The sequence below is a fragment of the Amblyomma americanum genome, chromosome 10 (assembly GCF_052857255.1).
Source record: "Amblyomma americanum isolate KBUSLIRL-KWMA chromosome 10, ASM5285725v1, whole genome shotgun sequence".
Classification (NCBI taxonomy): domain Eukaryota; kingdom Metazoa; phylum Arthropoda; class Arachnida; order Ixodida; family Ixodidae; genus Amblyomma; species Amblyomma americanum.
Genome location: NC_135506.1, coordinates 100,327,915 through 100,351,406, shown reverse-complemented (window position 1 = coordinate 100,351,406; position 23,492 = coordinate 100,327,915). Strand labels below are relative to the sequence as shown.

Genomic DNA, 23,492 nt, shown 5'->3' with positions numbered 1-23,492 from the left:
CATCGCACAGCACACGGGCGCCTTAGCGTTTTGCCTCCATAAAAACGCACACGAAACGATACCCGCTCGCGTGCCTCGCGGACTCGCTGGTGTGTGGCGACCTCTGCCGGCTTGCGCGCGGACTAAAAGGGAAGGGAGGAGGGAGCTGTCGTAGAATCGGGAGTAGCACAACAGAGAGAAAGGAAAAGAAGCTGGGGAAAGAAAGGAGAGGGAGGAATGAAAGGGAGATGGAAAGCGAGGGGGAAAGGATGAGACTCCCGTTCGGCTGCCGGGCGCGCAGTCAGTGCGCTCGCTCGCGGACCTGCCGACAGTCATCGCACCTCGCGCTGCTCTCGTACCTTACGTAAAGCAACCTGTCCTCTGCTTAGCGTGGTAGATACTCCGCTCTCTCTGTCCTATGCGCGTTTCTCCTTGTGACAGTCATTGATGTCATTCTCGGGATGCGCTTAGCCCGACACCTTACACCGTCGTAAAGCATCGTGGTCTCGTCATATTTGTACGTTTGTGGTCAGCGTTCCTTCCCTTCTTTCGTCTTATGAGCCCGTTCCTGCAGCTCTCGCGTCCTGCCTGAAACCTTCTTCGGACCTCCTTCGGTTGAATGCCCTACGCTGTTGTCGTCGTGTTTGGCATTGAGTGAACACTGCATCTACCGAACGAATGGTGGCAGTTATCTATCTCGTGGGATACAGCGGGACGCCCTGAAAGCACTTCAAACTTGCACTCCACCGGTATTACCACTTTCTAAAGGTAAGATTTCATAGATGTGAATTCTTAAGGAAAATTATATGCTACGTCCTTTCGTTTCTATTAGTGGCTATGGGTAATAAGTTGCAGAACTGTGTGTTGAGTTTCAAGGCGCGGCACAATGGCCTATAGTTGACTCAAAAGCAATGGCAGCTCCACAGGTGTTTGGTTGCACTGCTCTGAGTAGAACTTTTACTTCGCTTTGTATTAGCATAATTTTTTGACTAATCTGTTGAATCTCAGATGAGTATTTTAAAGCGGAGAAAGACGATTTTGCTTTTAAAATTTTATCTGACTCTTTCCACTAGTCTTAGCTAAAAGGCAGGGAACGCTAAAAAAAGTACTCAATACTTCAAGGGCAGTTAGTGCATACACTTGCGCACTCCGAAAAGAAAGCCGCTTGATGTTTTTGCAGCAGAATTAATAAGAAGTTTGCAGACATTGCTATAAAAGGAAATTATCGACTATTGCTCTTCAAATTTTTGCCACCGAATAAGTGTGCGCCACATTGACCGCACTAAAACTTTCGGCGATTGAATTATGTTTGGTAGGGGGATTGGAAGGAAATAAGGTGAAATAAGAAAGAATACAAAAAGCACACACAGTAGGGCGAACATAAATTCTGAGCCTGGACGTAAACGGTCGAGTATCAGCTTGAAGAGAAGGCTTCTGAAAAGAAAGAGGAAGAAACATTACAATAAATAATTAAGGCGATGTTTTTCAAGCTTGCCGGCAGAAAAATGCTGTCAATTCTGAGGGAAAAGCAAACGCGTATAAAGGAAAAAAAAACAATGCACACGTACGCCTAGCTATATTATCTGTTGGCAATGGGATTGGTTTAACAGCTGATGATGTCTTTATATGAAGTTTTGCGTTGGTTGGGTTTGTAGACAACTACACGTCTCTAGGGGTCCACGTCTTTCTTCTGATGAGGCCAGACATCTCTTCTGATCTTATAGCTGGTGGTTAGAATTTTCCGAAAATATGTCTCGAGGTGGCGTTACGGACGCAGTGAAGATACATCGAACCTTGTATTGTCACTTTTGGCCTTGTGACGTCACTTTCGGTATTAGGAGTTTTGTGACCAACGAACCCGACCGCGGCGGCTGCGTTTTTATGGAGGAAAAACGCTAAGGCGCCCGTGTGCTGTGCGATGTCAGTGCACGTTAAAGATCCCCAGGTGGTCGAAATTATTCCGGAGCCCTCCACTACGGAACCTCCTTCTTCCTTTCTTCTTTCACTCCCTCCTTTATCCCTTCCCTTACGGCGCGGTTCAGGTGTCCAACGATATATGAGACAGATACTGCGCCATTTCCTTTCCCCAAAAACCAATTATTATTATTATTGTTATTATTATTACCAACGCCACATTTTTTTTCTCTCAGACGAGACACCTAATGCTAGCGTATTAAAGGGCCTAGGAAATACTGAGTTTTCGACACGAGAAAATATCGGGAAAATATATTTATTTTTTTGGAGGTTTAGTCGATGCGAAATATAAATGCACTTAAAAAAAACGATAGAGATACGGTCGTAGAAAGGAAAGTATTTTTTTTTGGTGCTTAAAAAGAACCAACATGTTGCGTCATCTTTAACTTCGAAGGCTTCTGTAACTGAAACTTTGACAGGATATAACCTGTTTAATACCCAAAACCCTTCAGAACACGCTCTGGGGAGCAGGTTCCGCAATCGAAATATTGCCGGAACTTCTAATGAGTGCGAGTGTTTAAAAACAAGGTCAAATAATTATCGCAATCTAAGGCCCTCCGCTTCGCTGCTCGCTAGACGTATTCGGAGCGCGGTGGACTGCGAACATCGCTGCAATTATCTCTCCGTATGCATGACGACAGTTGTAGGGCGCCTTATTTCTCGAGCCCCCTCTCGAAGCTTCCTGTTTGGACTAGATGGTTTGCGCGCTATGCAGATATAATCCCTGGGAAGACAAATAATTTAGGCAATGCTTGTTTTTTTTTAGGTTACTTGGCTACGAAATTCACCTTGTTTGCTTTTTACTTTCCAGGTAGGAAAAAAGCTTGTCTGTAATGACACATAATAATTGGAGCCATTCACTTTGAAATTTTAAGTTCTCAAAAGCGTAAGGGGAGGGGAGACAGGGCACATTTGGCGGTCTTTGTTTACGCAAAATCGATTTTTTTTCGGGTGTGTTTCTATACGGATAAAAGAATTGAGCGTGTTGGGTTCTTTTGTGGAGGGATATGGAGTAATTTAATTATACGTAAAAACTGAAATTTTTCGGTTATTGTTAAAGAGTGATTGGGTTAACATTTTTCCTGCACTTCTATCAGAAAACCCATTCGTGGCATTACTTTCTTCCTGCAGGATGTTTCGCGATATGCGCGTACTCTAACCGCGAACAGTGGAATAAGTACCCTACTTGTACGTTAGGGATGCTAATTTCTGAGTAGGGGTTGCTTTTTACCAACCAGCGTTCGGCTTGATCTGTAAGCGCTAAAGGGGGATTAAGGAAATACGAAACGGTTAATTAGCCTGTCCACCACTGCACAGCCGTTTCCCATATTGCTTTAGAGGGGCTGCCTTTTTTACGGTGCTTCGTAATCCCTGTGGTATAAACACACATTTCTGCAAAGTAGTTGTTGAGGAGAAAATGTCTTTGAGCTGATCTTTGCGAGAACTTTTCCGGGATGGCCAAGCAAATTAGAAGAGGACTGCTACACGGGTCGGCAGGAATGGGTGGATTTTCGTTGTAGTGCGAAAAGATGGAAGAAAACGTACAGAAATAATGAATACAGGAGAGTCCTGCTACCTCAATTGTTTATTGTCATTTGTGTTGTCTGATACCTTTGTGCTAGAATTGGTACATGCCGAATTTAGTTTGAAAGCGAGCAGAAATGTCTGTACTATACCGCTATTGCCTAGAGACTAAACATTGATGATTTATAGAAGTTTCGGTTGATTTCATGTTTTCTTGGTTGAAACGATGACGTATCTTTATATATATCTCATTTTACACTGGGACATAAAAAAAAACTGAGTCCGCTTACTGCGCCGAGTCTTGAGCTTGGTTTAAATCATCTCGTTTCAGTTCCCGAGGCATCCGATTTCCTGCCTTTGCCAAAAACATTAAGCTGGCAGTTCAGCATTGCTAAACGTGAAATATTGTGCGAAAGCACAGTTTTTGCAGGTGGACACCACCGCCACGTACCTGAAAGCGCGGTTGAGGTGTCCAGTGACCCAGGGAGCTAGTTATGCACGTCTTCAACTTTTTCGTCGTCAATGCCAGTTTACCCAATGTACGCGTTTGCCCTATGCACCACTGCCGCGTTTTGTCAGCAATGCTGTTTATTGCTGCAGTCTAGTGTTCTCGCGACAACGTTTTCCACGCCAACGCTTGCAGCGCACATCTTCCTGGTACTACCACCACATGGGTCAAAGTGCGACTATTAGTTCGATAGCAGTATTATTTCATGAAGAAGAAGATACGCAATGCGCAGCGCGAGAGTGTGTGGCAGTTAAACACAGGGCGTGATTGCCTGCGGTGATAGCCTAGTGCTCTTGTGCAGTGTCCAGCGAAGCTAATCTCTTCGCACCGCCGCCGGTTCGAATCCCCGTCGTGGCAGTATTTATTTATGGTCTGCCCAAGGTCACCCTCATGGTCGAGCTTCACACAAGCCGGTTGAGCACCTTGAAGTAATACTTTCGTACTAAAAATATTTAATATTGTTTCAAGCTGTTCTGTTTGGCTATATGCCTCTTCAAATGCTCTGGTGTAAGTGTCTCCTTTGGATTTTGTGCAGTCTTTCAACGTGATTATACTAGAAAGAAGGCAATGTAAAGGTAGCAAAAAGTCTTCAAGACCTTTAAAGCTCTTTTGTCCCCATGAGGACGTTACTTGGTCTCGAATTTTATGTATTAATTCATTCCAGTAACTTGAATGCCTGAGGGAGTTAAAAATAAAAATTTTGTTTGCAGAAATCTCAAGGTCACGATTTTCATAACATTTCACTCTCTGTAATTTGAATGCTCTGCCCAACAGAACGTTTCGCGGGCTAGTTCATACAGCGAAAAATTTCACTGATACGTTTGTCAGAGAGTTCGTCATGAATGCACGAACTATTTGTTTTCGCCGTTGTAGTAGTTAGGTAGTACAAGTCCAGGACTCTCGAACATTAATTTTAATTGTAAGGCAGCTGTGGAACATTGTAAGGCACTGTTATGTAAATATCGAAGGTAATGGTCTATTCTTTCGATTCCTAGCAACATCCTTCTTTTAAATTTTGTCCGTCACTCGCATCGAGTAGGGAAAACTGCCATAGAAAACCAATGTTGAACTTTTTTGTGAAAGCAAAAAGGCGAACAGCAACAAAAAAAAGAAAACTCGCCGAGGGCAGCAAAAGGGATATAGTGATGGTTATAGTGCAATCTTATGTTATATAAAAAAACTGCGTTAAAAGACGCCTGCCCGTCAAAGATGTGCTTGTCCAGAGTCTCTGGGTACGAGTAGTCGTAGCTGTGGTAGTAATGGTTCAAATAGTAGAAGTTGTTGCAGTAATATGAGTAGTTGTGGTTGAAGTAGTTGTAGTTGTACAAGAAGTAGTAGTTGTAGTAGTAGTGATATTAGTAGGAGTGGTGTTGGTGTTATGGTTTTTGTGACAAAACTGATGTCACTATTCCCAGATATTATTATTATATACACAACACGGGCAATGCAGAATTGTCTGCTGGCCATTAAAAAGGTGCCTCGTGAAGTCGTTTGATCTGATTAGGCTTGGCACTAGACCTTTTTCTTTTCGCTGGTGGAAGGGCGAGACGCTCGAATATTTTTTTCCCAAAAAACACCTATGTTCTGCATTAAGAGAACTACGATGTGCACAAAGAGGCAAGACACAAGGAGCGATATATATCTTTCGGCAACTCTGCGCTATGAGACCAACCGGCAGAAGCCTTCGTAGAGAGCAAACCTATACCATTGTTACGCGCCTACAAGATTACGCTATATATTATCGATTTCATAAGGCCTAGCGAAGGTCCACAATCAAAAGCTAGGCGCATCTAACCTAAATTCCAGCCTGGCAGGTTTAGGGACGATCACTGCAAAACAAGCATGGTTGAATCTCGTATCTCTTTTATTTAACAATGACGACGAGAGAGAGGAGAAGAAATAGTCTGTACGAAAGGAGTGTTTCTTTCTTGACTTTCGCAAGAATTAAGTATTCCCGTCGTAAATACTGCCTGCCTGCCTGCCACCTATTGGGTACAACCGCCTTTAGTGATCCGGTCTGCTGACGTGTAATGCCCCGCATATTAAAGGGATGAAAATTCTTTAATATGTAAGGGACTACCCATATATTTTGCCGCCGGGTTCGGGGGAGAGGGTCAGCGAAATTGTCAGTGGTTTAAGCACAATATGTGAAAGTTTTTATGAGAAGAGAGAAAATACTTTATTCCACTACCAGGTCTAGCTCGCTACTCAAGGCGCTCGTTCCGACCGCAGTTCGGCGCAGTGAGATGGGTCCCTAACTCGTGGGAGGTGTTGGCCGCAAGAAGCTGCCATAGTATAGGGCAGATTGTAAGTGAAGGAGCGGCTCTCTTAAGAATTGCGAAAGTAGAAGCCGGGGGGGGGGGGGGGGGGTTAGAGAATTTGCATTGGAGATAGTGCGGTGACTGAGTGGCGCGTGGGCAGGACAATATATGTCTATGTTGCCAGGGAAATCACCGCATACCTGACAGCGGAGATGGTCATGTAGATTGAGCATGTTCGGGCGTTCTAGTGGTATAATGATAGAGAGTTAGTCTGTGCTTGTATGGTGTAAGTAGATTCATGGCGAGGGTGAGGTAGAAGAAGGGGGCGTGACTATTTAAGTTCCTTGTGCCTCTTTGCAGGTACTTGCGGTGCATAGCATGCTAAATCTTGAAGTTGTAATGTTCTGAACAAAGAGAAGGGCTGCACGAAGGCGCGAAAAAATAAAAATTCGATTTTGAGGAAAAGAAATGGCGCAACAATTGTCTCACATCTCGAAGGACACCCGAACCGCGCCGTAAGTGATGTCATAAAGGAGGGAGAGAAAGAAGAAAGGAGGAAAGAGGTGCCATAGTGGAGGGCTCCGAATAATTTCGACCACCTGGGGAACTTTAACGTGCACTGACATCGCACAGTACACGGGCGCCTTTGCGTTTCGCCTCCATCGAAACGTTTCCGCCGCGGTCGGGTGCGAACTCTGGTACTCCTGCTCTGTAGCCGAGCGCCTTAACCGCTGAGCCACAGCGGCGGGTCCTAAGGCATGTTGTCAGCGAGAGAACGAGCCGGTTCGTTTCGTTGTAATGCTTTCTGACCCGGGACTCGTTCCAGAAGGCTGTGAAGGTGTGGGTTCTGGTGCAGGCAGTTGGTTAGCTGTGCGTAGATATGTCTTCACAGCATGCAGTTGCGAAGCCAAGAAAACGCTCTTGCTGTCCGCGCTCATTGTGATGCTAGTTCAGTGATGGTGTATAACTTCGGCTGTCACTTGTGTTTCAGCGTTGGAGTTGAAGAATTTTGAGTCTTCTGCGTACCATTTTGATATGTAGCAACATAGCGAAGTGTGTGAGTTGACATTGCACATATAAAAATGCCAACTCCCCAAAAAGGGACCTTCTAAGACACAAGCAGCGCCATCTACCCTGTAGATTTTGCACAACTAATGCGATTTACAGCTACCTTCACTATATCTGGTAAAAACCTCTGCGACAAACAGTTCGTCCTTTATGGCTGTCTCAAGATTCCCGGAATGCACAATATGAGGGCGGAAAGGTCGTTGTCGTAAATCCCACACATACTTTGGGCTTCATGTAAATTAGTCACGTGGTTACTGTTCTGCTCAGTCTGACCTTCATTGCAGACAAGCGCGTCCTTGACAAACAAAAGTAGTAAGAGTTAACGCTCTTAAAACAAAGAGCGCTTTGAGGTGCGAATCTCTGTCCTGTCTAATTCGCACGCGGAATCCCTTTCGGATCCACTTTGCGGGCAGAGAAAAATGCCGACGCGGGTAAGGTGGTTTGATGGGGAGGGATTAGTGGGACGTTTGAGGGTCTGCATCCGAAGTTTCTATAATCGGATGCAGATCAAGAAAGAAGCAGCATATGCCTCTCGAAAAAGGCCCGCCAGCTAATGGCACACGCAAATTCAAATGATGTCGGTTAATCCCCCTTGACCTGGTATCGTTACACTGCAGGGAGTGGCAGATGAAAAGGGAGAAACCGCGTCCTGATCTTAATAGCTGCGGCGTCGTGAAAACCGGCCGCCGCCACTGGCTGGAGCATATCCTTTGAGAAGCATCAACCAGTTCGTTCTTTAGCTGTATCTAAATCTATAATGGCGCTGTTTTGATGGAATGCGGCCAGTCGGTGATATTAAGCTTTGTAATGTACTGCGGTTTTCTCTGGTTCGTTTTGCAAGGCTGACTGTATAAGCAGATAATTTCCATTCGTAACTTTGTTAAAGATTAGAGACCGACGAAGCATGCCTCATAAATAATTTGTAGTGTCACAATGCTAGCCTGCATTTATGGTTCGTTGGGCTATTATTTTGTAAGACGTAGACAAATGGTGTCAAAAGATAGGCGGGGCTGCCTGCTAACCCTGGAAATTTGTAATAAACTTTCTGAACATGCGTTTCCATTTGTCTAAATGTCGTATTTAGACGTACAGTCCATTTTTTTGCATGCTATAGTTTATCTTCCGGAGTGCCTCCATCTAGAATGGGCTCCCGTCTACACAGCTATACGCAAGGATCCTCATACCTGTGTCTGCGACACGAGGTCGCTATGAGCTATATGAGCTATCTGCTGCCTAGCGGAGATTAGCATGCCAGCAAATATTCACGCTGGCTAAAATCTCTGTTTTTCATTAAAGAGCTCTCTCTCTTTTATATTAGTTGGAAAATGTACTCTCAAGACACTGAAATTCGCACCGACGGCCCGTTGTCCGCAGAAAGTTTTTCCTGTGGGTTCTGCGTGCCCTCCTTCTTTCTTGTCGCCTTCAGCAGACGACGTTTGAACGAGAGCTGTACGATGTCAAAGAAGCAGTCCTTATATCCAGCTCTGAGCAGCTTGTCAATGGCCGATATCCTCAGACCTTAAAGCAGCTCTACGGTGAATCTCAACGCTGTTTAGAAAATATGAAGAATGACTCAGATTTTCTGCGTAATTTTTTTAAACGGGCGAAAGCAGAATTGCATGGACGATAAAGACGACGATGAAGACAAAGAATTTCCCGTCTGTGCCTTCGCTCCGCAGATATAAGCTGATGAGATGACGATATGCAATGCACACCGCGCAGAGTGCGTTGCTAGCACGAGGCGTAATCGGCTGCGGCGATAGCCTAGTAATAAAGAAAAAAGGCGGCTACAGTCAAGTGTATTGGCTAGCGAAGCTGATCTGTTTGCGCCGCCGCGGGTTCAAATCCGAGTCACAGGAGTATTTGTTTGATTTATCCTAATTTATTTACTTCACTTAGCTCAAGTCACAAAGATAACGAGATCTTTTCCACAAACCCACAAACAACACAAGATCTTGCTCGAGGTTCACGCAGCGGAGAAGGTCTTTTGCACTAGTAAAAATCTAGTCTCCCTGTCCTTCTTGATATTGGATATCTACATCGCATGGCGAGCGTCACAGGCTACTGCATATTTCTCCGATAGATTCCTGCACGCTATAGCATCTTATGCAACGAAAATGAGATGAACCGTCTTCAGGACCGAAAAACAGAAGGATTTTAATACAAAATAAGACGCGTGTCAAATGGCGAAAAAAAATACTCTTAAGAAGAGAAGGCTTGTCCGTGTAGCTTGCCGTCTTATCGTTACGCATTTCTTCATTCTTTTGACCTACGCCTAAAATCTAGACTTCTGCATAGAGTCCATAACCAAGGTCCTGATATTGACAACAGTGACTTAGTTGAACAGTGCATTACATTCTGGTAGAATGCTCTGCTTATGCATACGAGCGAGCATATTTAGAGCGCCTAATAGAACCTTGCCTGAGAACGACTGGCTTGGGTGACATGGTGACGGTGCTCCTTGGCTCTTCTTCACTTCCCTTTTCAATCCCTTCATTCCCCTTCCCCAGTACCGGGTAGCCAACCGGAACATCCACCTGGTTAACATCCGTGCCTCTCCTCTTTCTTTTTATCTCTTTCTCTTTATGCGAAATGAAGAGACACTTATTAAGAATCTGGTTTATATTTATCAATTGCCTCGACTACCTCTTTTTCTGGTACTAAACGCGCTGCTTTTCTTTATAAGCTTAGTTATTTTCGCATGAGGGGAGCACCCAAAGCATTAGTTGCGATTCGGTTGTGTAGATGTAGCGTTCATTGTTTTGTAGCCATCTGGTAGATTAGTGTTTATAGACCAGCGCACTTTTTAAAGTACTGTAACATGTAATTTTTTTATATATCAAAAAGAAGACATGTTTCGTTTTGCTGACTTTTTAGTCTTGCTTTGGAGTGGTCAACCAAAGCCATTTGGACAAAATGCTTTTCTTGCAATGCTTTCATTTTCGCACGGTTCTTTGTCATTTCAGCTCTTAAAGAAGATAAGCATAATCGTTGCAGTGCATTGAAACTGGGCGTCAAAGGTTATATTGCTGTTGTTTTTTTTTTGCGCCAGGTAACCTACGAACTTCCAACGGTTCACAAGCGTCGTTCGGCTTATAAAAGTGCTACCAAATCACCATAAATAAGTCATTTAATAAAATTTTTAGTGCTCGTTGCCGACTATCACGCAGTGAACCATGTATTTTAATGCGTACCGCATCATTTGAAAGAAGAAAACGCGCAACTCAAAATTTGTTTTTATGGCCCTGAAGTATATGAACACGTGCACACAGAATAAAGTTCACCGCACGTTTAGCCTAATGGCAAAAGCAATACCAGCGACGGCTGCAGTACTGAGAAATGGTAATGCCAGCGGGCGCGTTCAGTCATTTTTAGTTAGGGATTAGAGTGAGAATGTTGACGGGAAGGGGGTAGGGGTGAAAGGGCGCATCACACACGGCCATGCGTCTGTGTGCTAACGAGCGTCGTGCACTGCCATTCAGGGTCGCTCATCCATCCATGACAGGTGGACGTCTGGCGCGACAGGTGTATGATGGCAACGGCTGACGGAGAGCCAGTCAGCGCGGCACGCTGCACCTGTTGTTTTTTTGCATGGCGTAAGAAATTTCGAGAGTGTTCCAGTCAGTCCGCGAGATGCACTACACCTCTTATTTCAATACGACAGGCCAGCGGCAGGCCAGCGCTTGTCGTGTGGCCTGTGTGTTTCTTGGTAGTATTGATTTTTTATCGCACGGATAAAAAAATCATCACTCTATCCTTCTGTCCATTGCTCTTGCACTGCTTCATGCCATGACGCCCACAACGACTACGCCGTGCGACCGAAAAACAGCTTAACCGCTATTGCTGTAATAGGTACTCAGTTTATAAAAAAGCGGAGAAAACAATATGAGAGGGAAAGATCATATGGCAGGGGTCACCTAATGAATCGCTGCGTTTCCTGGGCGTGCTCTTCTCTGGACTGAATATTGAGAAGATATGGACGCAACAAAGAGAAAAAATGCAAGTAATTGCTGCTGGCGGGATAATAAAACCGGCGGTGGTTACCTAAGCCGCCTATACTATTTTTCGGGGACATGAAAGCCGTGTGGGTGCAGGCGAATATTTGTGTTCAAAGTACCATATATTGGTTTCACCTTCTATCGAATGTACACTCTATGTCAAAAATATACAGGCTAAGGAGTTTGCATCCAAGCCCTGTAGCGGATATCTTTAGCACATTTGACAGTGCTAAGCTTGGTAGGGTCGAGGACATGAGTTTTTCCCGCCTTCGCCAGTGTAGAGTCCCTGTGTATGCAAGAGGAGTCGCGCTGCAGGGCTCAAAAGCACACCACTTGGGCTGCATACCTTTTACAAAGACTGTACACGTAGAATCAAGCAGCCATCAATGTTTTTCATGTACCTCTCTAGAGTTGTCATTCTGTTCGTGCTAATAATGTTTCTAATCCAGTAGCCTACGAATTCAGTAGCCGTCTGGCGGAGCATGTTTTTCATACTTCATTGCTGCCGCCACGGTGGCTCAATGGTTTTGACGCTATAAGCTCGTGACCCGGAAGACGTGGTTTCTATCTCAGCCGCGACAGTCACGTTACGATGGAGTCGAAATAGTAGAGGCCATGTACTTGCGAGGTTACTGTACGCTGCCGAATCTCATGATATTCAAACTATCCCGAGCTGTTCACTACGGCGTCCCTCATAGCCTGTGTCACTATTTTACGTTAAAACCATAAAACAATAAACCGAACTATACTGTTGCCCTTGATTTCTACTACATTCGTAGTGCAATTCTGAAAAGTGTATGAAAAGGGGCAGTGATGGATAGATTAAGACATATGCGTAAAAAAGACTCATAAGAGGTTACCACTGCGTAACGCGGGATTCAGCGACAGCTGCTGATGTGTTACTCTCCCATATCCTTCCACTGTTACTCCTCTTACAGTTCTTCAGGAACCCTTCGGTTACAAATCCTGAAAGGGAGGGGTTACTGCTGAAACCACCCGCCTTATGGTTCCCGCTGTTAACATCTACCCATTACGCACCTTGCTCTAGCCTTCTCTTCTTCAACGGTAACCATCCTTATTCCATGGTGGCAACCCCTCTCCGATCGCACATTCGTCCGCTCTCTCCTAACCTTCCTCCTTCCACAGTAACCAACCTCTAGGTGGCTCTGGTGGTCCCCACCCTCCATTAACGCATTTAAACCCACTCGCCACACCCTCCTCACTTCTTCAATGGCAACCGCGGTCGGATTACGAATTGCTCCGCGTTTGTTAGGCCCTCCTACTTGCATGGTTACTACCCTCCATGTGATTCCCATGGTAACCTCCACCCGGTTACGCTGACTACGACTACTACTATTACTGTTAACCGACGTGAAACTCAGGAACGAAATTGCTGGTGTGGAGAGTGAGGTTTCTTGATGACTTGCACTGCGACACTTTGGTTATGGCGCGCCTAAGCTGACGATGCGACCCAAGAAACTATGACGCATGCAACTATGACAAGCATCTGCAAAATATCAAAGTAACATCTTAAGCGAATACCTCCTAGCCTCCGGAACGTGATCGCCGAACTCCTATAAGGGATCAACTACCTTGAATCTTTAGCTTGCGAGAAAAATCATTGTTTCGTTACTTTCACTTTTGATTTTGGTAATGGTGACGAATGGCCACTGCGTACATAAGGCGGGTGTTGGCGATTCGTTGAAGAAAGCCGACAACTGAGAAAGTGCGAGAGTCTCGTGGATAATGCCTTAGTTAGGTTCGCCATAGCTAAACTAAGCGCTCCAGCCCTTTTCGAAGCACGCCGCTGGCCGCTGGAGCGTTTGTTGCTGAGAAAACAGACCTTCCTGCCTGTCTGTCTGGGACTACCCATCACGGTTCTCGCTTCATTGTAGTCGGCATGTGAGTGTGGGCAACACAAAGGACCACTCACACTTTCGGGCTCTTTTTTATTGCTGGAGGCCGTAATGGACACCGTCGTCTGCGCGTTAATGGTTAACATACTTGTCTGCGTGTCAGTGAGTGGGACAAGGTAGTTTCTGCACTTCCAGCGCAAGTTGTGTCTTATTGCATATACTCAATATACTAAGGACTAGGGTCCAAGGAATAATGCTATCGCAGTGCTAATGGTACCAGTACGCGAAGGGTGGCGATGGACCTGTTACTGCTTTAATTGCATGCGCACCAGATTTCTGCATGCAGGGGATAAGCTACATAAGCTACTGCCGAATAATTCTGTGCAGCGCCTCCAATTTACCGGGAGCGGGGAACGAAGGGAACAGTACTCGATTATGCCCACCTTATACCATGCATTGATTTTCCCGCGACCTTCGGACCATCTACCGGATCTCTTCTCGAGTGCATTTCAGACGGGAGGCGTGAGAAAAGAAGTTTAGAGAAGAAATGTAAATGTCGTGACTCAGCCCCGGCCTGCAATCATTAAGCGTTTAGGGCGACTACGAAGATAACGTACAGTCAAGCCAACCGGATTGGCCGTTTAAGGAATCACGCAGAAGCGTAAGGCTTGGTGCTTTTAGTCATTTAATTTTTCATCAGTCAAGAACGTCCACATGACTGGACTGTTTTCACCGACTCTAAAGCAGCCCTTCAAGCCCTGCAAGCTGCGCTACGCCGCGGGTCGCAGGAACAACTTGTTGCTGTGATCCGTCTACTGTACCACGGCACCGTTTCCATAGGTCATGACATCATTTTTCAATAGCTGACAGGACACTGTGGTATTAACGGTAATCACCAGGCCGATGCGGCTGCGCGTTCGGCTCACAATGACAGACTTCTAGTGAGGATCCCAATATCAATACCTGACGCAGCGTGTGGGCTTCGCCCTTAGGCGCTGCAGCTCACACTTTTAGCGTGGAACACGGGAGAGTTTTGCAACCTTCGCCTAAAGGCACTGGACCCTGGACTGCGCCTTCGTCTTCCCCGTAACTTAGCACGTCGCGACGCAACATTCTTATGCCGTTTATGAATCGGCGTTGCTTTTACCAACCACTAAGCTTTCCGGATGGGGATGGCCGACAGTCCTGCCTGTGAAAGCTGCGGTTGTGAGGAGACCATCGCTCATCTTCTCTGTGAGTGCCTTACATTTGCGAGTGCAAGACATACACTGTGTTGTGCCCTGGACCGCCTCGATCCTCGCCCATTAACAGAGCAAAAGATCCTCGGTCCGTGGCCACAGCAGTCGACTGCCCTCAAGGCATACAGGCACTCTTTGCCTACTTGAGAGCGACTGGATTGAGTGACAAATTGTGACAGCGTTGTGCGTGTGTGTTAGCCCTTTTAGCCCCCTAATCCCTCTTCCCCAGTAAAGGGTATCCAACCGGATCGGACCCCTTTCTGGTTAACGTCCCTGTCTTTCCCTCCTCCTCTTTATCTATCTATCTATCTATCTATCTATCTATCTATCTATCTATCTATCTATCTATCTATCTATCTATCTATCTATCTATCTATCTATCTATCTATCTATCTATCTATCTATCTATCTATCTATCTATCTATCTATCTATCTATCTATCTATCTATCTATCTATCTATCTATCTATCTATCTATCTATCTATCTATCTATCTATCTATCTATCTATCTATCTATCTATCTATCTATCTATCTATCTATCTATCTATCTATCTATCTATCTATCTATCTATCTATCTATCTATCTATCTATCTATCTATCTATCTATCTATCTATCTATCTATCTATCTATCTATCTATCTATCTATCTATCTATCTATCTATCTATCTATCTATCTATCTATCTATCTATCTATCTATCTATCTATCTATCTATCTATCTATCTATCTATCTATCTATCTATCTATCTATCTATCTATCTATCTATCTATCTATCTATCTATCTATCTATCTATCTATCTATCTATCTATCTATCTATCTATCTATCTATCTATCTATCTATCTATCTATCTATCTATCTATCTATCTATCTATCTATCTATCTATCTATCTATCTATCTATCTATCTATCTATCTATCTATCTATCTATCTATCTATCTATCTATCTATCTATCTATCTATCTATCTATCTATCTATCTATCTATCTATCTATCTATCTATCTATCTATCTATCTATCTATCTATCTATCTATCTATCTATCTATCTATCTATCTATCTATCTATCTATCTATCTATCTATCTATCTATCTATCTATCTATCTATCTATCTATCTATCTATCTATCTATCTATCTATCTATCTATCTATCTATCTATCTATCTATCTATCCATCCATCCATCCATCCATCCATCCATCCATCCATCCATCCATCCATCCATCCATCCATCCATCCATCCATCCATCCATCCATCCATCCATCCATCCATCCATCCATCTATCTATCTATCTATCTATCTATCTATCTATCTATCTATCTATCTATCTATCTATCTATCTATCTATCTATCTATCTATCTATCTATCTATCTATCTATCTATCTATCTATCTATCTATCTATCTGTCTGTCTGTCTGTCTGTCTGTCTGTCTGTCTGTCTGTCTGTCTGTCTGTCTGTCTGTCTGTCTGTCTGTCTGTCTGTCTGTCTGTCTGTCTGTCTGTCTGTCTGTCTGTCTGTCTGTCTATCTATCTATCTGTCTATCTATCTATCTATCTATCTATCTATCTATCTATCTATCTATCTATCTATCTATCTATCTATCTATCTATCTATCTATCTATCTATCTATCTATCTATCTATCTATCTATCTATCTATCTATCTATCTATCTATCTATCTATCTATCTATCTATCTATCTATCTATCTATCTATCTATCTATCTATCTATCTATCTATCTATCTATCTATCTATCTATCTATCTATCTATCTATCTATCTATCTATCTATCTATCTATCTATCTATCTATCTATCTATCTATCTATCTATCTATCTATCTATCCATCCATCCAATTTTTCTGTTACACAGGCTGCGGGATATGTGGTATTTTATCTCCATTCTCACTACTTAACGCAGTCCCAACCTAGGATCTCGTATGAGGCATCGGAGTTACTCAGGTAAGATCGGGTTATTTAGGAGGAGCGTGGTGCCAGCTGTAGCCAATAGGAGGGTGACCTTGAGGGCGACCATGGACAAGCCTAGCATAGCAACAGCCCACGCAGAAATAAAATAATACTGCCGCTGCTGGGTTAAGAACACACGGCGGCGCGATCAGATGAGCTTCGCAGGCTACTGCACGAGAGCACTCTGCTATCGCCGCAGCAGATCACGCCTTGTATTAAACTGCAACACACTCTGGCGCTTTCCATTGCGCTTCGAAGTTTTCATCAGTTTTCATCTGCGGCGCCAACCGATCAGATCAGCTTAACCTGGATCAGAGCTTGACCAGTCTATTATCGTCTCTAGACGTGCCAATGACCCAGAAAAGCAAAACTGTGAGCCAACGTGGTTAACACATGTTTTCGCACTTCTATTCGGTTTAACAACGCTAAAACACTACCACGTTTTCTTCACTTTGTGTCCCACCGTAGAATAGGTTTTGGCGCAATCACATTATTACGGCGTTATAGAGGCTTGCTGAGGAAAGATTTCGAAACTGGTTAATTCGGAATGAAGATACTGACGCAATGTACCAAAGCTTACATCTCCCTAGGCGCCTTTATATGAATTAACTTGAAAGAAACGGAGCAAGGAACTTTATTATCCGTACAATGGTCTGGATTTTTCTCTGTACAAAAAAAAGCGACACAGACGCCGTGGCAAAAATGCATGCTTGCAAATAAGTCTGCGACACTACGTCTCACGAAGAACGCTGGCGGCGTGTGCTTATTTTTAGGCACAGTACTTCAGAAATTTCGCTGCGATCGAACGTTATATATGGTGTTTATTCTCGTATATGTTGAATATTCTTTTACAGTTGAAGAAAGTTTTGCTACTTCCACGCACGAACGCACGCACGCACGCACGCCGCACACGCGCACAAACGAACGCGAAGAACACCAGTCCCTATAGTGAAAACAAACGACTCGGCGGTCGTTGCTCCATCGTTCGCATCGAATTTCTGATCTATACATCTGTCAGGAGTCATTTTGACAGCCGCAAATATCTTTCAAGCGCTTGTCATACTTTTCGCAATTGGGCGTGATACAAAGCTGACACGTGTAAACGGATTCAATTTGTCGAAACGTTGTCGTAGACTTGTCATCTGGATCAAAAAATAGGCTCTTACTTTCTCCGTATATTGCGAATGGGAAACCTTATTGGTGTCATTGAAGAGCACGTCGACGAGGTTCCGGCAGCAGGCTTGAAAATGGCTAGGATAGTTATATTTCGCTTGCTAAAGTTTTTTTAAATAAGAAACTCCGCGGGCGTTTTCAACTCTAAAAAGAGTGCCAGTTCCAATTTCCTTGCCTCCATTGCACCATTTCCTCGAACAGTAGTTACGAACCAAAGCAGCGAAAAACTGTGTTTGCAAAGGCCTTTGTAAACGCGCGCCGAATTGTGCAATATTTATTCGCGAGCGCTTGAGAACGAAATCTTTTTGCCTTTTTTAAACATGAGTGGGCGACGGCACCCAGCATCTCTCCCGAAACGGAATGGAAGCTTTCGCACCTTGACGTGCTTCTTCAAGGGGCTGCTATATTCACAAGCGAAACGACGTTCGCCGCGTACTAGTTCCCTTTTATTTTTCATATCCGTCGAAGCTAGAAGAAATGAAATGAAGGAAAAGTGCTGCAAAGTATTCATATTTTCGGCGTTTCAGTGAAAAAGCGGATTTCCGTCATTTCCCTCTTTTTGTTGTTTTTTTTGTTCCACGCTGTCAGTTCCTTCAGATCTCGGACAACCAACTAGGTTACCAAAAAAATGTCTTTTTCTTTCGATAATTGAGAAGAATAACAGGCTTAGTTTCTCTTGCCTATACTTGTTAGTGATCTCTTCAATGTTTTTTAACGTGTTTTTACAGTCTGCTGCGTTACCAATGAAAGCCGATTATAGTACCTTGAGTGCCGGTTAAAAATGCCTCAATGACGGGGAACCCGTATTGCTGCAGCATTGTACTTGTGTTCAAAGTAGCATTGCTTGTGTTGACGTTCCGGTGGATAAACAGTTCCAGCCAGCGATACATTTGTTGTGCGGCAAGATTTTCAACCGACCTCAGCGTATACAGTCTGTATGTGTACCGTGGTATGATCTTCAACTGACCACACCGCGAGAAGGCTTCACTTGTAGAATGCATTTTTTTCTCGTCAGTACACAAAATTAGGCTCTTCTCATTTTTCTTCTGACGTTCAGAATTTAATTTGGCGACTAATTTTAAAAATCTTGTAGTGTACACTCCACCCTTAATGTGGAAGGGCAGCATTTATTTTGTGCGCTTTTGTTGCTAATGCGGCACTAGGTACTTTGTATAGTCTTTCCTATATGTATGCGACGACCTGCGTGTCACTTGGTCAGCGAATTTTTACACACAAGGCATGCTGATGTAGTAATTACACTTACATCACCAATACTGGAGTGGTCCTGAAAACCTGAACTAGGCACAAAACTCGGGCTGCGAAAACCAGGTTATCTCGATTCATTCTGAATATACACGAACGAAACATAGCATGTTTGTATAGGTTTTCGAGCGATTACGGTCACTGCTTCATTGAAAATAAGGCTATGTACTATTACCATCAATTGCTGTGCTTGCTTTGCAGACTCGCAACCTCCGATACGTAACCCCTTAAACGTGCATAACACCCTTTACTGTAGCAATGCTACACATTAAGAAACTTATGAGCTGTTCAGGGTACCATAGGAATGCAATTGGCGCACTTTAAGATCACACGGAAAAGTAGTAACAAATCGGACGTTAAAATTTGCCCGGTTAAAAAGCTGTTCAGGTTAATCATTACTCTCCTCAGGGAAAACAGAGGGGCCTTCTCAGTTTTAGCATAATGAAAGGACGGAAACAGATGAGAAAATCTTGTATGCGCCTACGACAACGTTTGTGTCCATCACCAAAAAGCGCCACCACTTAGCTGTAGATTCGGTAGCCAGCTCGTTTTCTTCAAAGATGGGCAAGCTGAAAATGCCCAACACCTTTATTAGTTTCTCTGAAGAAGCGAAGTAGCGACTAGTAAAGCGCCACTTTAGTTCTTGAAGGTCGTCCGCTCCAGTTATTGAATTGATTAAATCTTCGCCTGTTTGTATAATATGTTTTAGTACCACGCTTCCGTGCTTCCTTGACATTTTACCAGATTACCGCGAGATGCAATGAGTAATGCACTTAAAAAAATGAATTGAAAGAGTGCTGAAGCGACACCTCCTGGAGAAGAAAAGAAAGCTGGAGAGAAAAGACCCCACTTTTCACAGACGCGACACTGAGGTAGCTCTCAGAATAGACTTGGAAAGCTCATGCTTTCGTTCCCCGGTAGTTTCTTTTTGCGGTCAAGAAAAAGGCAAGTTGTGTGAAAAGTGGCAAAACACGACATATGAAAATCAACGCAAGTGCGCTGCTGCCATTCCGGAGAGATTCTTTCATTACAGCATGGCGGAAGCGTTGTAACAGAAACTAGTCTGTTCATGCCGGCCCTTCCAAAGAACCCGGCGCATGCCCTCGGGACAGACCTCACTTTCACCAATACAGAAAAAAATGCACACAGTTCATGAACGGCTGCTTCAGTTCCCTCCCTTACGGCGCGGTTCAGGTGTCCAACGATATATGAGACAGATACTGCGCCATTTCCTTTCCACCAAAAACCAATTATTATTATTATGCTTCAGCGACAGGTAGCGTACGCTGTTTGCCTTAGGCTCTACTTGCCATGGAAGTCGGGCTCCTTGAAGGTTCATCCCTGTGGCAAATAGCGTCCATGATTTCCTCCACTGCAGCAGCAGACGCCTTCGTGGGCGCCACATTTTCGAGGACTCTGTTGCTCGTTCAGCGCTTCTTGCAGCTACAAGAATATATAGAATAGCGGCCTGGGTTTTGAAATTGCATATAAATGCAAGTTCATGTTTTTACTCAAATATAGGAGCCTATAACACCCACCCTAAAATTGTAGTGTCAGACACGTGTTACTTCCGCCCAGTGATTTGCTTGTTCAAATCGTCACAGACAAAGCTTGTACAAAAATGAAAGTCCGATAGTACATGGATTTCGTATGGCTGAAAGCGTCAGGATTAGCCTTATACTGACGGAATCACTTGACATGTTTCGAAGGAACAGATCCGTTCTATTATTTTGTGCTATGGAGGTCCGAATAGTCAGCTGAGAAAAAAAATACTACCGAGTATCGTCCCGTGCATGAACTTTACTGAAGTAAGCGGAAGTCATATCTTTAATTGGCGTCGTAACTTTTACTAACCACTAACATCTCCGAGAAAGATAAAATTAAGGACGGACATACCCAGCAGTTCTGGACAAAAACATTTTTGAGCGAGAAACCGTTCATTCGGGCAATTTTTTATATAATGTAAGGTTTCACTACAACAATCAATATACTCGTAAATCACCCTACGGCAGTGTTGTATCTTTTTTTTTTCGTTCACGTTTTTGCTACTTTCCAAAGCGTTCCCCATTGGTTCTCTATGGCATTCTTAACTGTTCAATGTCATCGCTGGAATCGCTTTAAAAGAACGATTTTGTTGCGCATCAAAATAATGGACCATTACCTTCAATATTTCTATAACATTGTCTTCCAGATTTGCAATTATCAAAATTTCCCCCTAGAAAGCTGGACTTGAGTGAGAATACTTCTGTGTGCTGAATAACGCCCATTGGACCGGGACTCAAGCCTGCAATTGATGCCCGTCCTGAAACGTTGACGTCTTGTGAACGGGCATCAAAAGTTAGTTTCTTGGCTAATGAGAGTTCTGTTTAAATTGATTATGACAGCAAGCTGGGCTCGTGAGTGAAAATCTGTTTTTAAAGAGCACGAACGATACGAAGACAGCGGCTTGGCGGGAATACATAAGATGTCTCAGCTAACATTAGCCAAGATTTCAAATACACCGCAGAACAATAGCTGGGCACAACTAACCATGCTATTAGGACAGTGTAAAGTTAGTCAGCGTAGTTTTCTGTTTGGTTGAAGTAAGTGTAAGAAAAAATTGCTTTGGAGGTTATGGGTTACGGGTGAAAACTCCCGGCCTGAGCTGTATGACGTCTCTGAAAACCTCTATTTCTGCTTTTATTCAGATGTCTTTTGCATAAGTTTTTTTCCTCGCGAAAAGAAAGCCCTCGAAATATAAAAAACTACACCCACGTGAAAATACATTTCCGCCCGCCACCGCAGTGTTCTAGTGAAAACTGATGAACGTTGCTACGCTTGATGGCGTTGCGAGTGTGTGAGGGTGTGAGGATACAAGCAATGGCGTGGACGCCGGCGGCAAAACTAAAAGTAACGCATGTGACGCCACCGCGTTCAGTGCGGAAAACAGCTTCGGCGCTGAATAGCTGCACCCCGCCGCGGTGGCTCAGTGGTTAGGGCGCTCGACTACTGATCCGGAGTTCCCGGGTTCGAACCCGACCGCGGCGGCTGCGTTTTTATGGAGGCAAAACGCTAAGGCGCCCGTGTGCTGTGCGATGTCAGTGCACGTTAAAGATCTCCAGGTGGTCGAAATTCTTCCGGAGCCCTCCACTACGGCACCTCTTCTTCCTTTCTTCTTTCACTCCCTCTTTTGTCCCTCCCCTTACGGCGCGGTTCAGGTGTCCAACGATATATGAGACAGATACTGCGCCATTTCCTTTCCCCCAAAACCAATTATTATTATTATTATTATTATGAAGAGCTGCAGCGGTATCGAGGCCTAAACATTGAACAGTGTTTGTAGGCGTCAACCAGCATTTCGAGTTTGTTTTGTTCCTGGAGTTGGTGATTTGCCCGAGGCCTGTCAGGCGAAACGCGTAAGCGACTACTACGAAAGCTACATAACCTTTGGTCTGTCTGCATATTCCTACCATGTAACTACTACGACCTACTCCCCCCCCCCCCCCCCCCCCCCGGTTTTCTGCACTGAAAGTGGCCTAGTCACTAGTGCACAGCTACGTTCAGGAGTTCCACGTTTGGGAGCGGTGCTGTTGCGGCGTGCACGTCGATTGTCTAGTCGGTTTTTCCTTACGTTACGCGGGCTTCCTTTTCAACAAGTAAAAGGTAATTTAAAGAAGATTTAAAGATTAAAATTGATGAATGAGAAATATTTCGGGATGCTCTGCACTTCGGCATTGGAATTTCCACATGAAAGCAATAGGCGTAAGCTTGCCTTTCTCTTTGTTCATTTACTCAAGTGAATAAAAAAATAAAAATACTCTAATTTACTATATACAGTGGTTAGCCACATAGTTCAGCAGTTCACCTAATGTGCCCTCGGCATATATTTGAAGCGCGGATAAAATTACGATAGCCACCAGGAATAAATGCGTGTTTAGTAATTAAGTCTTTTGAATTGATCCCCCAGAAGAAGCCGTTTCAGGGTTAACTATACAAAAGCTTTTTTAGAGGCTGGAGCAGTAATATATTTCTAAGTTATTATTTTGTAGCTTACTTTCCCCTAAAACGTCCTGGGGCCACTGCCTACAATGGCTTGACCAAAGGTGTTGACATCGCTAGAAAGTGAGCCATCAGTTACAGCAGTATCAAATGCTGGTCTTATTAACAGCGAGCAGTCGAATGAATGCATCAAAAAGGCCCACCGCATACTAGGCCTTAGCTTACATCTGACTGAAATGCTCACCAGTTTCCTCTCCGCTGCCAGTTATTTGAATTTTCAGAATTTTTGGCCTTCTCTACATATGTTTTTGAAATGTAAAGATGCTAGTAATGATTTGTTGCTTTCACATGCGTTGCCAACATTCCTAAACACAGTGTCCAAAGCAGGGAGGCAACTTTATGAAGGAACTGCAGATACGCAGCATCTCCAATATAGCACGAGAGCCGACGTCGTTAAATTGACCGTGCAAGCAACGTACCACCAATGCTATTCCGCTGAGGAGGCCGTAGGAAGTGCACGTCCGGTTTCGGCGGGGCGGGTATGACGAGGTCTTTGTTATGGCATGATGAAGACCGCAATCCTTGTTTCCGTACCGGAGCTCTGTATTCGCATCATCGAAAAGGAAAATAAGGTCTAGGATAACTCGCACAACCGGGAACAGCAGTGTATATGTCAACGAAAATAGCACTAGGTTTGCGCAAGG

The 23,492-nt window shown here is 44.1% G+C and overlaps 1 protein-coding gene across 1 annotated transcript in view; it reads left to right on the top strand.

Moving 5' to 3' along the window:
- Nucleotides 1–278: 278 nt before the first annotated feature.
- The window catches only part of LOC144106776 (glycine receptor subunit alpha-2-like), a 98,970-nt gene continuing 75,756 nt past the window's right edge, over nt 279–23,492 (top strand). The window contains exon 1 of the mRNA XM_077639711.1: nt 279–747. The gene's annotated coding sequence lies outside the window, so the exon portion shown is untranslated. The remainder of the gene's footprint in view (nt 748–23,492) is intronic.